The sequence below is a fragment of the Zeugodacus cucurbitae genome, chromosome 3, assembly GCF_028554725.1.
Source record: "Zeugodacus cucurbitae isolate PBARC_wt_2022May chromosome 3, idZeuCucr1.2, whole genome shotgun sequence".
Classification (NCBI taxonomy): Eukaryota; Metazoa; Arthropoda; class Insecta; order Diptera; family Tephritidae; genus Zeugodacus; species Zeugodacus cucurbitae.
The window spans coordinates 66,615,410-66,632,896 of NC_071668.1; the positions used below are offsets into that span (position 1 = coordinate 66,615,410).

Below are 17,487 nucleotides of genomic sequence, written 5' to 3' on the forward strand. Positions count from 1 at the left end.
CCAAATTTTTTCATTAGAAGTAAGCGCAACACATATATGTGCTTGTGTGTATGTATGTGTTTATGCCGCTGCGTGCGTGCAACTGCTTTGATGCCATTCAATTTAAATCATTTGCTGCCAAAAATGTCATATATGCGCCGCGTTTCAGCACGCGATGCGCCTCATGTTGTAGAGCGCGCGCGTTTGGCCGCTCACATGTGCGCCATACTGCGCCGCGCCGCCCTATGCGCGCGCCAACCTTTCGCAAACACAATCAACGCCAACTTATCAAAAATTAATGCTTTAATATTTTTTTCTGCTCATTTTCATTAAGCAGACAATTTTTTTTTTGCTTGCTGTTGTTTTTGTTTTGCTTTCACTCATTTCGCGCTAGGCTTTAGCTACCGCATTTGCCGCCTCAATGCGCGCCTTTCGCTATGATACGGCGCGTGGGGTGGCCGCTCAGCGCAAAGACACGCTCTCAAGCGCGAGCGAAAAAAGTAGATATTTCGTGTTGTTTACATAACGGCACATTTTATTACCCCTCTCGCATGCGAGCTAAGCAAACAGCAAGCTATGAAGAAGGGCTCAACGCACAGCAATACCAACCCTATGAACTCTACCACCACCATAAGACCTACTACTACCATCACCACCAAAGCCATCAATTCCAGGTTAAGCGCGTTACAGCTGGCGTGTGTGTTTTTATGGAAGGGAGTGGGAATTCGTTGTGATGTGGTTATGTGAACATGCCATCTTCTCGAGTTCGGTTGAGTTAGATCTCTGTTTGGGTTTGGTTAGCAGCAGTGGTAAGGTAGTTAGGGGAAAGCATTTGTGCTACTGCCGTTAAGTGTCTCTGCTGCTTTTTTTTTGCATTTTTTTTGTGATGTGTGTTTGTAATGATGCTTGAGTTTGCTGGCCTAGCTGTGTCTGATGGCTTTATGGAAATCAACACACATACAAATACAAATACACCTACTATATGTAGCTGTAAGTATGCTACCAGCTCATACGAGCTCATATATAGCGCAAATCCATACATATATATGTAAATAAGTATGCGCTTGAAATTGTTGTTTTTGGTTAACATTTTCTTGTTTATTTTGTTCACATATCCCTACGCATGTTTGTGTTGGGTGTTATGGGTATTTGGTAGGATTTTTTCGCTGCTTTAAAGGGATTTGGTGTATTTCAATTTTTTAGGCAGACACAGAATTATACATACATACATATCTCTATGAATGTAGGCTTATACAAATAAACATGACTGCATATATTGATAACAAAATATGGGACCTATAGGAAAATGAAGAGAATATTTTCATTTCTGATTTAATTTTAACAAAAATAGAAGCAAAAAATTTCAAAACTTTAAATTTGAGGTTAAGTTAGATATTAATTAATTAGGTCAATATATAGGGATAGTGATTATAACTATTGTAACAATCAATAAGATTTCCAAAAACAATTTTAGAAATCTAAAAAAAAATTGGCGAAAATCATTTTTCTATGGAAATAACATGTAAAAGCACTTAAGTCGACTTAAATGAATGGCAACAATGTGAGTTGTATGGACTACAGATCAATTTATTGAATTATATAGCAAAAGAAAATTATTATAAAGAAATTAACTTCTCAGATTTTACCAGAAATCAGTATATATATTTTAGCTTAAGTTGAGTTATGCTATTTGAACTTATTAAATTTTTTAACATTTTTCTTTATTCTAAAAATGATTTTTTCTCCATAATTCTTGTAATTAAAGTATTTTTTATCAATAATCTAGAATTTATTTTTTTAGAATAATTCATTTTTTGACTAAAGTGAAAGTAGAACCGAAAACATAGAAAAAAATTTAAAAAAATTGTATATTTTTAACTAACAAAATCATAAAAATGGAAATACGACAAATAAATGATAATTTGTTGAAAAAATTTTCTCTAAAAAATAAAAAAATGTGGAAAGTGAGTAAAGTAAACCTTTAGAACCTCATTTCTTACATTAAATAAAAGATGTGAGCCTTGCATAAAAAAAAAATATTGCGCCTAGATGTAGGCAACGATTTTTATGTATGTCTAATTCTTAAAGCAACTAATAGTCGACATTTAGGGTCGAGTTTTATAAGAGTTCTTACTTAAATTGACTAAATTAGACGTATTCAGTTGATGTGTGAGGTTTCGATAAAAAAATTAATATTCCGCCTAGATGTAGGCTACGATTTTTAAGCATTTTTAAAATTCAAAGCAACTAGTATTCTACATTTAGGGTTGGAGGTACATAAACCTCAGAAATATGATTAAAGATATACTTTGGTAGCTTTCGTGGGGTAAGAAGAACTATTAGGGACTCATTTGAAAGCTCAAATTCTACAATCGTCGAGTAATAACTACTGAACCGTTACAAAACTTTAAATATTTTGTTTTGAAGAGTCATTTTAATCTGGAGCAGTTTTATTACAATAATTTCAATATATTTCTCTAATCACTCCTAACTAGTTCCATAGTAAATATTTAACAAGTTGGTGACTTATAATGAAAAATATCTAAAATATTTTTATTCAACCTAAATACAATGCTTCTCAATATAATTAAAACAAATATATGGCTCTTCAATCAAACAATAAAATATTCGTACTCATTTCGAATTCACTACCAGGACGTCAAAATAGACTTCGTGCGTCAGAGAACCCACACATGTATCATATATAAGTATTTATTTGCATAGGAAAGCATTGTTCCCTCTAACATACCTTTTTTCGTTTCGCTATTAGTACCAAATACTCAAAATAATTTCTTTTTAGCATTTCATTGATACAATGTATCAATGTATCACGGTGCTTATTTTATTGAGTACAAAAAGATTTGTGTGATTTTCGTTAGGTGAGAGGTTTTAATATTTAAATCAGCAACAGCTTAACTCTCCGTTTTTTTTATTTTTCAATTACATTCGTGTGTAAAGCGGCGTGAAAATGGATTAACAAAGTGCAAAAGAGGCTAATAAAATTGCGCAATATTTGGCATGGTGTGCGTATCAGACAGTTCTATAGAATCGCTAAAAAAAACAGAATGACGCAAAGTCACTGGCAGGTGACGAGAGATAGCTGTAATGTTAAGTCTCACTGTGAATCAATCAATCGATTTTAGAATTGTGAGTGTTTGATGGAAGTGATTGAATAAGCTTTAGATGAAAATTATTCTTATTTTTAAGAGATCTCGAAAGCTGTTCTTGATGCTTAAAGCGACTTTTTAGTCATAAAGGTATTAAACAATTCTCACGAGTAGTATTCTGAAACTGTAAAGTCAACCCTGATATTAGAAAACAATTCATAGAAGGGTTTTCGTGGACTTATAGGTGCTGGAAACCATAAACTTGGAGAAAGGGACCTTAGAAGGACCCTGGGTGCTTGATAATTTCTGTCATCGGATAATTTCAGTCATCTTTTCGGTATACTTTAGAGTTTTTATTCTTAGGCCCTTTAGCCAAATCAATAAATTCCTCAGCCACCTCACTTCCCTGGCTTCTGAGAGACATTTGAGGCCTAGAACCAATTCAGTGTCAAAGGTGTTCTATGTAACTATGAGACCCCGTAACTCAGGTTCACTGCCTCGGGAACACCTTACTTCTTTCTTTATTTATATCTTCCCATTTTAGTCTTGTCTCTCACTTTATCATTGCTTCTCTCCGAACTACGTTCCCTTTCTCCTATAACCAATTCAGCTAGAGTGATTTTATGTAACTATAAGACACCGTAACTCGGATTTACTGCTTCGGAAACACCCTAAAAGGAACTATGAGACTCCGTAACTCGGATTCACTACTTTGGGAACACCTTAAAAGGAACTATGAGACTCCGTAACTCGGATTCACTGCTTCGGGAACACCTTAAAAGGAAGTCATTATTTATATCTTCCCCTTTTAGTTTCGTCTCTCACTTTATCATTACTTCTCTCCTTACTGAATTCCCTTTCTCAATCAAGCATCTACAAATGAGTGTCATAGCATGGTAGCTGAGACCACCCACATAACAGTCTACCTTTCTATACTAACTGCCAAGAGGTAATGCGTGTATTAAGCCATCGAAATTTTCTACTCCGTCACGTCGCAGTGTCAAGATATGGACCACGCCCAGCTCAAATTGGTGTGAAAGAAATCTAATTTACAGCAGCTACGCATTTTCATTGAGAAATTATTAAATTTCTGTTCGAATGCAGCTAAAATAAACGAGTATTCGATTTCATTGACATAACACCGACAAGGCCAAGTACTCGTATGTATGTATTGAGTAGCCTGAAGGCATTGTTCGCAAGCGCAATTATTTTAATTCTTCACGATGACTTTTCAATTCCCTGCGTAAGGGCAAAAGAGTGCACGAAAAATCCCACAGGCATTAGTTGAAATAACAACAATTACTACAACAACATTAACAGCAGCGCAACAACCAAGCGCAAGTGATACGGCGCTACATTACAGCATCCCCTGCGGCGCGGCGCGTAAGCGTTAAATACATACACAGGCATGCATACTTACACATAGATATATATGTATATAGAAGAATAACTGTATATATCTATAACTGCCAGCGCTCCATTGTATACGCGTGTATGCAACTGTTGATTTTATGAACCAACATTGATATAATCAAATTAATGTCAGCTGGAAGGAAGGCGGCATAAAGTATGAAGCTAGCGCCGCAACAACAACAACAATAAGTAAGTAATACAACAAACATAAACAACTTAACAACATCTTCTCGAACGCCTTCATTTAAATATATGTATGTACATTTAGTGAGAGCGCGTAGACGCGCTGCGGGAAAATGTCAACCGAGTGCGCGCTAAGAAAATTGACGCCTCGACACATGTTGATGAGCGCGCTTACATACTACATGCATACATACAAGCGCGTTGCGCAGAAATATAAATATCGAGTTTGACGTACATTTTCATTCATTTTCGGTTTCAGTTTCGGGCGTCAAGCGCCATTGCCTGCAGGCGTTTGGTGTGTGAAGCGGCGCAAATTGTCGCGCGCAATTAAGCGACCAGAGCGGTGAGGCGCGCAACCGAAGCGGAGGCAAAGGCAGCGTCAGAGTTAAAGCGCAGGGAGGCGCTGTCTTTTGCGCCACGCATTATTGCTTACGCCAGCAATTTGTACGCACTTACGCGCTAATTAAATAAAATTTTCCACTAACAGCCAGCGCGGCTGTAAATACACTGTGTGTGTATGTGCGTAGCGCGCGGCATGCAACGCAATTCTCGCCACAACTGGCAATAAAATTAAGAACTTAAATGTTTCCAGATGTTGCATAAAAGCACCATTTCTTGCAGTCAGCGCTTTTTTTATAACCCTTCTTGTTATTATTGTTTTTGCTGTGCGCTCTTATTTTCGTTGCAAACCGGCAAACAAGTCCGCTGCGCCAAACTTACGCTGTACGTTGTTGTAGCGCCCCGAAGTCATTGTGGTAATTTATGCAAATACCATATGGCAGCGTTGCGTTGCTTGTTGCACGACCAACACCGCCTCGAACCGACTGGCACCACTCAACAGCGCGCAACGTTTGTGCTCAGCATCTTTACACTACTTAGCGGCGCTCAACATCATCAATGCATTGAGCATCCGGCTGCCCAGAAAGGGCACTTAATTTCAATTTCAATTTGCATGTTTTCGCCCTTAATATGCAATGCGCTCAAACTCAGCTGCGACCTCGTACATAAGATCAGTTGACTGTTTTTTATACCCAGCGCTGGGGAGTATTAAATTTACATCTTTCTTAAAGTAATATTTTAAGAGTTACGAAGGACTAAAGTTTGGTTACGAAATCTCTTCAAATCATTGCTATATAGTTTTTACCGTTATATATTTCTAACGAGTTGCGCGTTCGTTTCGCCAATCTCTTCATATTATAATCATTAAAAAAATATCTTAAGAGAGTATCATTAGATCATACATCACTATATGCATCATTGCTATATAGTTTTTACCGTTATATATTTCAAGCGAGTTGCTAGCTCGTTTCGCTAATCTCTTCATATTATAAACATTAAAAAAATATCTTAAGAGAGTATCATTAGATCATACATCACTATACGTAACTTTGAGTAGAAGAGTTTGAGACATCTAACATAGAAACCAAGCACTAGATAAAGTTTAAAGCTATTCAAACTCTTCAAACTAGTTTATCTGTTGATAAGTTATGCAATTTTAGGTCCTCCCAAGTATTAAATCAGGGTGAACTATTCCTTTAAGCTGTTCAGATAGAAGAACATGTATTAAAAGTTGATAGTTAGTTCTCCCACAAGAGAGATTGAGAGTGGTAAGAGAAAATCACATATAAATGTAAAGCGATAAAGAAGAAGAGAGAGTGGGAGGAGTGAGTTAACGCTAGAGCTAAAGAGTCAAGGAATAAAGAGAAAGTGAGCAAATCGGACTACTAAAGATCGCCTCAAAGGACAATCCTACTTAGATCTACCTAAACAACATACCTCAACTAAAGCAGCACCTAATCAGAAAGGAAGGAGGAAAGACAAATGATAAGATGAAATATGGTTCACTAAAAGCTTGTAAGCTGATAAACCTCGTTAGTCAGCTAATAGGAAGCATATTGTTGAATCCAAGGTGAATCCACAAAATTCTTTGAATCGAAGTCTTGTTTGAAAAACATGGATCTGAGTAGAAAGTATTGAGATTAATCTTTATCATCATATTCTATACAACTGCTACAGAGGGATCAAATGTGTGATGGGTCCACTTAGGTCGCTTTCTGTTATATCCGACAAAGATTGTGACCAATTACATAAGAACTAGATTTGCTTGAAAGTCAAATCAATTGCGGTGTGATTAAACCTAGTACCGTTTCAAATTTGAAGTTGAAGTGAAGAATTATATTTCATTACCATAAAATTGTAAAGTAGTATTCGGTTTTCCAGACTATCGATGTTTTAAACACTCGAACTTCTTCGGACCACAAGAACCTTTTTCCAGAAAATTATTTGGGAAAGCCCCTACAGGATTTAGTTCCTATAGTACAGTTCAGTTTCCGCTATTTTTGAAGCGAATCTGGTTTCTGTATAATGAACTCATCTCAAATATTGTTGAATAATATCAAGTTTCCGTTGTTTAGACGTTTCTCAATTTTTTTTTAAAGCGAATCTGGTTTCTGTCGGATAGACTCATCTCAAATATTTTTGAAGAAAATCTGGTTTCTTTATTATGGACCTATCTCAAATATTTTTGAACCAAACCTGGTTTCTGTAGTATGGACCTATCTCAAATTTGTTTGAACCAAATCTGGCCTCTGTATTTAGGACCCATTTCAAATATTTTTGAACCAAATCTGGTCTCTGTATTTAGGCCCCATCTCAAATATTTTTAGCCAAATCTGGTCTCTGTATTAAGGACTCATCTCAAATATTTTTAGCCAAATCCGGTCTCTGTATTTAGGACCCATCTCAAATATTTTTGAAGAAAATCTGGTTTTTGTAGGATGGATCCATATCAAATATCTTTGAACCAAATCTACTATACTATCGAAAGGACTGAACAAATCAGTGAGAGCTCCAAGTAAGAAAATAACTTTTGCTATGGTTTTTTGGTCTTACAAAATTAATTCCTCTATAATTTGAGTAATTACAGCTCATAAGTTTCTTCTCTGGTAATGTACTGACTCAAAAGCCTTCCGTTTTCTTCGAAGTACATCTACAAACCATATTTTTTGATTTCCCAACAACATAATAGATTCTTAACAGCTAAAGACCTTTAACCTCACTGATTTCCTTTGAAATTGTCACGCTTGACATTAATTTATGTTGCAACCCCATAGAAGTCATATGTAGTTGAGATCAAACTAACACACACAGACAAGCAATGAACACATTAAATTGATTAATTTCATTTGAATAATGGTTGGGCATAAAATCTTTGATGCCACCATAGACAAGCAGAGATTTCTTTATGTGTTGCGAGTATTTTTGTTGTACGCTTTATGCATTTAGTGGCCATTAAGGTGGTGGTGCCACATGGCACATATTGTGTGTGTGTTTTTTCGGTTTTTTTCTGTTTCTCTATGCCACACATGACATTATTATTGTTGTTATTGCAATTGCAGCTATTTATTTTATATGCTGTTAATTTGCCAGTGAGTAGATAAACGAAGGAGCGACGAGCGCACAAGCGATGAATGTTGCACAAATGGACAAAATGTTGTTAATAATGTTAATGATGATGATGTTGATAATGAAGATGTTGATAATGAATATTATGGTAATGATGTTGGTAATAATGAAGCAGTCGTTAATGCTGTCACCAATGACGTTCTTGCCACATTGGCACTAACAACATTATGTAAAAACATAAGTCATAAGGTTGCAGTGTTGTTGTTTTAGTTGAGTTGTTGTTTTAGTAGAGTTGCTCTTGTTGTTGTTGTCGCTGCACTTGTCATATCAATTGTAATTGAGTAACATTTGCAACTAGTCGACTGAAGCATCCGCATTAACTGTAAGTAACTACATAACGTCGAGTGGCGTGTGTATGAACTTGCAACATGCGTCGCTACACATCTGTTAGTACGTGAGTGTGTCTGTGTATGTGTGTATTTATAGTACTTGTGCATATATTTTTGCATAACTTGTGTCACTTGTGTATTGGACTATCACCGGTTCGTACAACATTTTGATTGATGAAGACATCTTCCGCTAGGCAAAGAGGCGCACAGTCAGCACACAAATGACGTACTTATATAAATGTATATGGAGTGCATATTAAGTGCACATTTGCATTAACATTTGCTGTATATATATATTGACTAGGCTACAACGCATCTTGACCGCACTGACCTGTCCAACATGCAACACAGACGCAAACCGAAATGTCACACTTGTCCAATATGCAACACAATGTAGTTTAACATATATACACACATACATTTGTACACATGTGAGTAAGTATTTAACTGTTCAACTAGTCCACCGCACTTGGCACTTGACATCTGTCAGCCCGGGTTGTATTGTTGCATATGAAAATACCAAGTAATGTATGTAATGCTTGCACACTTCCAGGCGCCTCGCCAACCACACACACATACACGCAGAAAGAAGTAATACAAGTCGCTGTGTATTTTGTTGCAAGTTAAAGTTTTCATATTTACATGAAAATAAAATTAAATATTTTTCGTTTAAGTTGTAGCCAGCAATTTGGTGCAACTACAAGCGTTTGGCAATTATTATTTCCTGTAAATGTTAGCAACGCCCAAGTTGTGCGCTTGTTGACACACATACTGCAGCATGTACTGCATGTATGAACTTTTGTTCGTTTACATTTTCAATTTCTTGACTGCAGTTTTGGCAAATTGTGCCCAATTTGTATTTGTAAATTGTATAATTTTTCGAGTTTTCTTCCTGTTTTATTTTCAATTTATTTTATTTTATTTTCTGTTATCTATATTTGACAACTTTATTTGTGTATGTCGGAGTTATCATTTAGTTGGATTAAAATTAGACAGTTTAAAATAAAACAAAAAATTAAACAGACTTAAAAAATTCGAATTTCGAAAAAGCTTTAGAAAAAAATTATTTAAAAAAATATATGTTGTTTTCGAAAATAACTGTTAGAAAAAAAAATTAAAGTGAGAAAATATTAAAAAAGAAATATTTTAACATTTCTTAATTATTTAGAATTAAATTAGAAAACAAAAAAACATTTTCGAACAAAATTAAATACAAATAAAAATGTTAGAAAAGGAATGACAAAAACTAAAAAAGTAAATAATTTTAGAAAATAATTTTAAAAAAACATTTTTTAAAAAAATCAAATGTTGAAAAAAATAATACAAAACAAAAAATATTATATATAAAAATATAAATATTAAGAAAAGTTTCAAAAAGAAATACAAAAAACAATTTAAAATATGTTTACAAAACATAAAGAAATTTTCGTTGTTTTCGAAAAAATATTTAAAAAGTACTATAGAAATGCTATATTTTTCGAAAAAATTGAAATAAAATTAAAAAAAAAAAATCAAATAAATTTCTAAAAACGTTTTAAAAATAAATCAAAAAATTAAAAAAAAAAATCAAAATTATTTAAAATACTTGTATTCGAAAATATTTTGAAAATTTATTTTACTTTTTTTAATTTTTTAAATCAATTTTCGATAAAAATTTATATAAATTTAGATTAACAAATTAATATTAAAAAATGCAAATAAAACGTTAAAATATTTTTGAAAACTAATTAAAATGTTTCAAAAAAGTTATACAAAATTTTCAAACCATGTATGTATATTCGAAAATGTTTCCAACATTTATTTGAATTTTTATAATTTAATGTTTTCAATAATTCGAAAATGTCAATTCTAGTATTTTTTTCATTAGTTAACAATGCCTGTTCTATTATATTGCATATGAAGTATGGGAGCAACTTTCATATAAACTTATAATAAGAAACCTAAAGAATTGATTTTAATTACCTTACGTAAAATATAACAACATATCTGTTTATAAATACTTAAATATTCTTCTTCAATAATAAAGCTTACCTGAAAAGAGATAAGAAATAAATAAAAGTTAGTTGAATATGTTAAGAAATATATAATCTCAATAATTTAAAAATTGCAATATATTTAATGTTCCAGAAATACCCGTATGAAGTTGTGCTATATATGTTTTCATTTGCGGTCTTAAGTAACAGAGAGAATGGAAAGAGTGTGATAGCTATATAGAGAAGCAAGCAGTGACAATAAGAAAGAACGAAATGTTGATCGTATGCAACATAACCATAAAATTAGAAAGAGAAGTATAGATATTGAAAATGAGAAAAATAAATAGCTATAGTCAAGAACTAAGAAAATTAAGGTAAAAGATTATGAACGTTATTCTAAACAAGCAAGGAAATTATTTTTCCCAAACAAACTGAAAATTTAAACTTTTCGAACTAATCTTGTTTCAAGGAGCTCCATATAGAATCACGTAATGCTAGAACTCCAAACAGAAAAGGTGAATCACTGAAATTAAGGATTGCCACCATGATTAAGACGCTTCTCTCTTACAGAAGAATCAAGCGCTTTGTTATGAAAGACATCGAAAGCTACCGAGAAAGGCGTGTGCATTAACTCTTAATTCTGACAAACTCAAAAATTGCTCAAAAATGGTGGAACCACTGACCTTTTTTGAAATTGTAAAGATGTTACTAAACACTTCAGAACTGGACAGCTACCAACGACAAGATATATGTTACCCAAATAGATGCATATTTAGGACTAATTAAGGATCACGCCGTCGACCATTATTGCATTTAAGTCCATCCTTTATCACACCAAACATTGATGCTATGCACTAAATTTTGAAACAAAAGGTGTCTTCTTTTGCCGAAAAACATAGCTTTTTCAGAAGTATCAGTTCTGAAGCTATCTTTCATAACCAGTCTTCCTAAAAACACATCGGTGATGATAGAAAATAGATCGAGAAAGAAAAGAAGAAGATGAATGAAGTCACGTCAAGAAACTAACTACATATATAGTGGAATATATCTTGAAAATGATACAATAAAAGTTCAAGTTCAAGTTCATATCGCTCACTGGCATACGTTGAACGAGTGGGGATCTATTAGCTATAAAAAAAGTTTGAATTTGCAATTATGAAATTTCGAAATTTTTACTAAAAGAACATTCGAAAACATGGCGTGAAGCAAATGGTTATTAAAAGAAGAGGCAGACAAAAGAATCAAGATGTTTATTGAATGCTCAGGCACAAACTAATGAACAAAAATGGTTTACCATCAGCTACAGTAGCTGAAAAAAGTCAGGCAGCATTACATATTTTCTACCAATACAAAAATCGTTAAGAATAATCGATGAATAAGGAGATTAGCTAACTCTCACCAACACCAAAACATCATTTACTAAATATTTTAGCATTTAATTAACACAATTTTTGTCATAATAAACAACACGCTCCGCAATAAACACACACATTCACATTTTGACTCACACAACCTTCACATTGCATGCACTGCATTTAAGCGAAGCACTCATATAATATTTTCTATGGGGTGTGGCACAATCAAAGTTGCATAAACTAAATTTATAGCATTTCATTGTCTTAATGACCGTGGCATATGAAATTCATGCCGCACACACACAAAGACACAGTTATACACATAAAAGTCAGCGAGCGCTTTAACGCCCACGTCAGGATACTATAGTTCATCAACGGGTCATATTGCGAGTAATTATTAGGCTATTTACGGCTAATGAATTGTTGTTGTAAACATACAACATTATTATTTTTGTTGTTGTTGTTCTTTTTATTATTAATGCGCTTTTTGAGTGAATGTCGTGGTTGTTGGTGGTGTTGTTAAATGTTTTTTTTTTTTTTTGTAATTTTTGGTGGCAAGTATGGTTGTGTGTTTGTCAGCGCGCTTTTCACCGCCTTTAATTGTCAATAAACGGGCATGAAATGACCAGCAGTGCTTGTATGTGAATACATATATAATATAGAGTACATATGTATATACATCGTACATACAATCGCTCATAAATTTGTATTTGTAGTAGCGAGTTTTTATTAGTAGGCACAAAAGCAGCCCACCACAACCAGGAGTATTTCACCTGCACTAATCCTATCAGCAATTGAAGCCTATACGAGTTTGAATGTATGTATATATGCATATAACTGTAACCATGTGAGTTTATATGCTTGCATTACCAACCCAGCTCTCGCCTAGCAATCGAAATACTATTGAGCAAAAAAACAAAAAAAACTCACTAGTTACCCTGGTGAAGGTGTGGAATTTTCTGTAGCAACGGCTAACAAATGTGTAACGGTGAAAACAAAAACCGCTTAAAATTGCATATAAACAGTTAAAAGCCACATGAGTGCGCTCTATTAATTTGGCTTAAATAGAATTGTGCGAATACGTATGACCAAGCGCATGGTAACTGATGGTGGCAACACTAATAGCGGCAGCTGGTAAGCAGCCTAGATAGTGGTATAGCACATATACATATACATATATAATATATATGTACAGGAATATGTGTGGCTGTGTATTTGTGAAAGGTGAAAAAAATTAATAGCGGCGCATACATTAATAAAAACCCACAAATGCTTTTTGCATATAAGTAGGGGTAGCATAGGGGTCACCGGCAGCGTACAGGGTACAGATGTCGTTTTGGCTGTCAATGCATATGAATTATGTGCGCATAACATACGAGTGTTATATGTTTGTGCAAGGAAAATTAATTTAAATTGAAATTTTTTTCTTATCAAATGGCTTTAGGGGAAAGTATACATAACAGATATGCTGGAAATTGTATTTCGCTTTAAAGAAAAGCACATTCTACGACTAAATTATTTAATATAAAGTTGAACTTTCATAACTCGAACTTCTATAACTCAAAGTTCTCCATAACTCGTACTATTAAATTGGCAATATAAGTCAACTTTCCTATAAATTACCTTCCATAAGTCGAAGTTTTCTCTCTAACTCGAAGTTTTTTTGTGGATTATGGTGATTCGAGTCAGGGAAGTTCAGCTGTAGTTGTTTTTTGAAATATTTTTTGTAGCCCGATTTGTCTTTTATATTATAATAGACCTTACTTTGGATCCTCATTTCTGTCCAGTGTTCATTCTCTTAATAATTAAGAATTTTACATTCTGTACATTGCCTTGAACAAACAGCACTTTATACTTCTTCAAATGTTCTAAAGGTCCTTATCTATACTACTATTATAAAGAGGAAAGATTTGTATGTATGTTTGTAATATTCATTGCTAGATTCTCAACTTTCTGGAAATAGTTCCCAGGTGAGGGTATCAAAAAGACTCCGTGATGGAGAATCTTATTCTGAAACTGAAAATCGTTTTGCAAGTCATTCTCTTCGCATGCGAGAGAGTCGAGTAAAGAGCACTCGCAGTTGCTTGCTGAACAAAATTTCAAAACCTCCCAAGTACGCGTTTGAGAGTCGAGTACGTAGCGTGTGCAGCGGCTTGAAGACCAAATTTTAGAAATATACAAGGTCGCACTAGGGCGTCGAACTCTGAGCATTCCCAATGTCTTCATATTCAGAGAGAAAGATGATGGACACCAAGGACTAAAGGTCGTTATCAAGTTTAAGCTCATTGCAAATATAATATAATTTCATGTTCGAATCCTCATTTTGCTTTTTTAAAATTAACCTACGGAAGAAACGGGAAAGTACGTACATATGCATGTATGGGAGAGTGTGTATAAGTGTGTAAAAACTTAAAACTTTTGAAATGTTTGTTTAAACCCGTCAAAGCCGGAGCGGTCTCCTTGTATCTATATATAATAAATTGTTGTTGTTAAGAAACTCGATAGGAATTATTCCATTAACATTCCATTTATTAACTTGATGGAGCCTTTCCTCGATTCCTCATGTGCAGTCCACTTAAATTACTGTCGATTAAACTCCGAAATGATGGTATGAACTTAAAATAGTCGAGCTTCCTTCATCCATTATTAAATATCGATATCAAAGTCTTGTTTTTTTTTTGACATTGAAAAGCTCCCAATAGCAGTCAGAGTGATCAATTCGTAATCCGTTATATTTTGTTAGAATATGAACACCGGTACTGAACTTTCGCATGCTCAAATATTCATGAACGATATATCCAACCTATTTACCTATATTTTATATCTTTAGAGTGTAACACTTTCTATTGACTCCATATTCAAAAGTAAATTGTGGAATTCTTTATGTTTTCGTTCCTAAATGTTCAATATTGGCCGGCTTGTTCACCCAGTGGTTTTTTGCTATACCTAAAACTAATTGAAATAGATCTAAACTACAAACAAATTTAGACAGAAATAGATAAAAATGATCAGAGTGATAAGATTAGGTTAGGTTATGTTAGGTTGTAAGGCTGTTTTCCTCGTCCTCCTTCATGCAGCTTCTACAGCTACAATCCGGTAAGATTTTTAACCTCCCGGTATGGATCCCGATGGGATATTGCCCAGTAAAAACCTGTGACTAAGGAGAGGTAAACTCGAAAAGTATAACGATGCCACTGATAGTGAAAATAAGCATTCCCTAACAAACTTTGAGCGCATAATCAGCGAACTCAAGGTTAGTATCGCCGCTATCGTCGGAAAGCCTGAAACTAAGGTTGATGTAGAGTTCGCGCCAGTAAACTTCTCCACCTATTTTTCCCGTCAACTTCCTTGAAGACGCTCACTACGCCTCTCCTCCAGTGACTCCTTCTCACCCTACTAGACAAGTTAAATGTATTTCAAAAAAGTTGAAAGAACTGAAAAATCAGTGTTCCTACATTCTCTGCGGATTTTAGAATTGCAGATGGGCCGAATTGGAATGGAAATGATTACCAAACATAATGTAAATAAATTTAACTTCAAGGATAATAAAGTAGGTCCACTTGTGAGTTCGTTCAAAAAATGTACCTGTTCTTCTGATACAGCATGGAAATGGATCAGATGGAGGTTAAAATTCTGTCCTTTACAGTATATCGCCTTCACCTTATAAGACTTCCGAATAAGTATATAGCTTATGCTTCAACACAAAATGACATATGGCAACACTGATCCAAGAATTGTAAAAACTTGGGCATACATTCATCTCATAACATTATATTGAATAAGGACCTTTCCAGTTTATTTATTACTGGTCAATAAATTATTAAAATAGTGTGGATGGAATCGGGACTTATAGACTTTATAATATATAAAGATACATGTATAAGGAAATAAAAACATTTGTAATTTGTATATTTTGTGCTGGAATTAAATGATATCCTATTGGAAGATAGAAATAGCGAATTTTCACAATATTTTAAATAAAAAATACATAAATATTTATTTTCGAAAATATTATTACTTGGAACACCCTGTTTTATACAGTACTCATATATGGTAGATTGCTATATGAAACTGCATTCGATTGCATTTAAACACATAAACAACCAGAATACCGATAGTGGCATAGGCGTTCATTTACCTGTCACCCGCACACTGGCAACATAACTCTACAAACATTTGCAAATATATGCAATCTATAAATATATATAATATATATATGTTTATGGTTAGTACATAAGTAAATACACTAGATTCGTGGTCGAATGATTCGAACTACAATTTGAATTGGAGCCCGTGTACCAACTGACAGCCAAACCGCATGTCAATGCAATTGTGTTCAATCGCATTTGCTCTGCGAGTGTGTGTGTGTTATTTGAGAGCCTCATATGAAGCGGTCTGTCACATAGGTGTGTGCATGTGGTCACAGTGCACGACGTCTATGTCGGCTCTGGCAACGTTACACGTGTGTGTGTGTGTATGAATGGGGGGCGCCAACCACTAGGTGCAACTCTTTTTTCGCATTCGAATTGTTTTCAGTGGTTAACCGCGAATACAAAATGTTGTAATTACAGAGACAAAGCGGTCTACAAAAAAAAAAAAACAAACAATATAAACAACAACAAAATAACATTTGTAAAACTTGTATTTATTTATTTTTTCTTTTAATAAGTTATTCAATTTAATTTAATGTATTTTTTTGCAATTGCATAAATTTATTCATTTCGACAAATTGACTTTGTTGGCGTTTATTTGTTTGCATACACACACATTAGCTTAATTTATGGTTATGTTAACGCGCTCTGTTTTTATTTTAATAATTAAATTTACATTTTTTAAAGCATTTTGCTTTTTTTTCAGAAAATAATAGAGTTTGAGTACCAATTAGAGACACATTATAGCACTACTAGCACTAGTAGGCATTCCGAATAGAAATAATGAAGTAAGTAAATCTTCGTGATAGTTCATAGAGAAGTTCGACATATTTTATTTAATTTTATTTTATTTTATTTTATTCTAGTTTATTTTATTTTATTTTATTTTATTTTATTTTATTTTATTTCATTTCATTTCATTTCATTTCATTTCATTTCATTTTATTTTATTTTATTTTATTTTATTTTATTTTATTTCATTTCATTTCATTTCATTCCATTTCATTTTATTTTATTTTATTTTATATTATTTTATTTTATTTTATTTTATTTTATTTTATTTTATTTTATTTTATTTTATTTTATTTTATTTTATTTTATTTTATTTTATTTTATTTTATTTTATTTTATTTTATTTTATTTTATTTTATTTTATTTTATTTTATTTTATTTTATTTTATTTTATTTTACTTTATTTTATTTTATTTTATTTTATTTTATTTTATTTTATTTTATTTTATTTTATTTTATTTTATTTTATTTTATTTTATTTTATTTTATTTTATTTTATTTTATTTTATTTTATTTTATTTTATTTTATTTTATTTTATTTTATTTTATTTTATTTTATTTTATTTTATTTTATTTTATTTTATTTTATTTTATTTTATTTTATTTTATTTTATTATATTTTATTTTATTATATTTTATTTTATTTTATTTTATTTTATTTTATTTTATTTTATTTTATTTTATTTTATTTTATTTTATTTTATTTTATTTTATTTTATTTTATTTTACTTTATTTTATT

General features: G+C 32.8%; 1 protein-coding gene across 1 annotated transcript in view; it reads right to left on the reverse strand.

Moving 5' to 3' along the window:
• The window catches only part of LOC105208519 (semaphorin-1A), a 386,218-nt gene that overhangs the window by 349,936 nt on the left and 18,795 nt on the right, over positions 1-17,487 (reverse strand). The window lies entirely within an intron of this gene.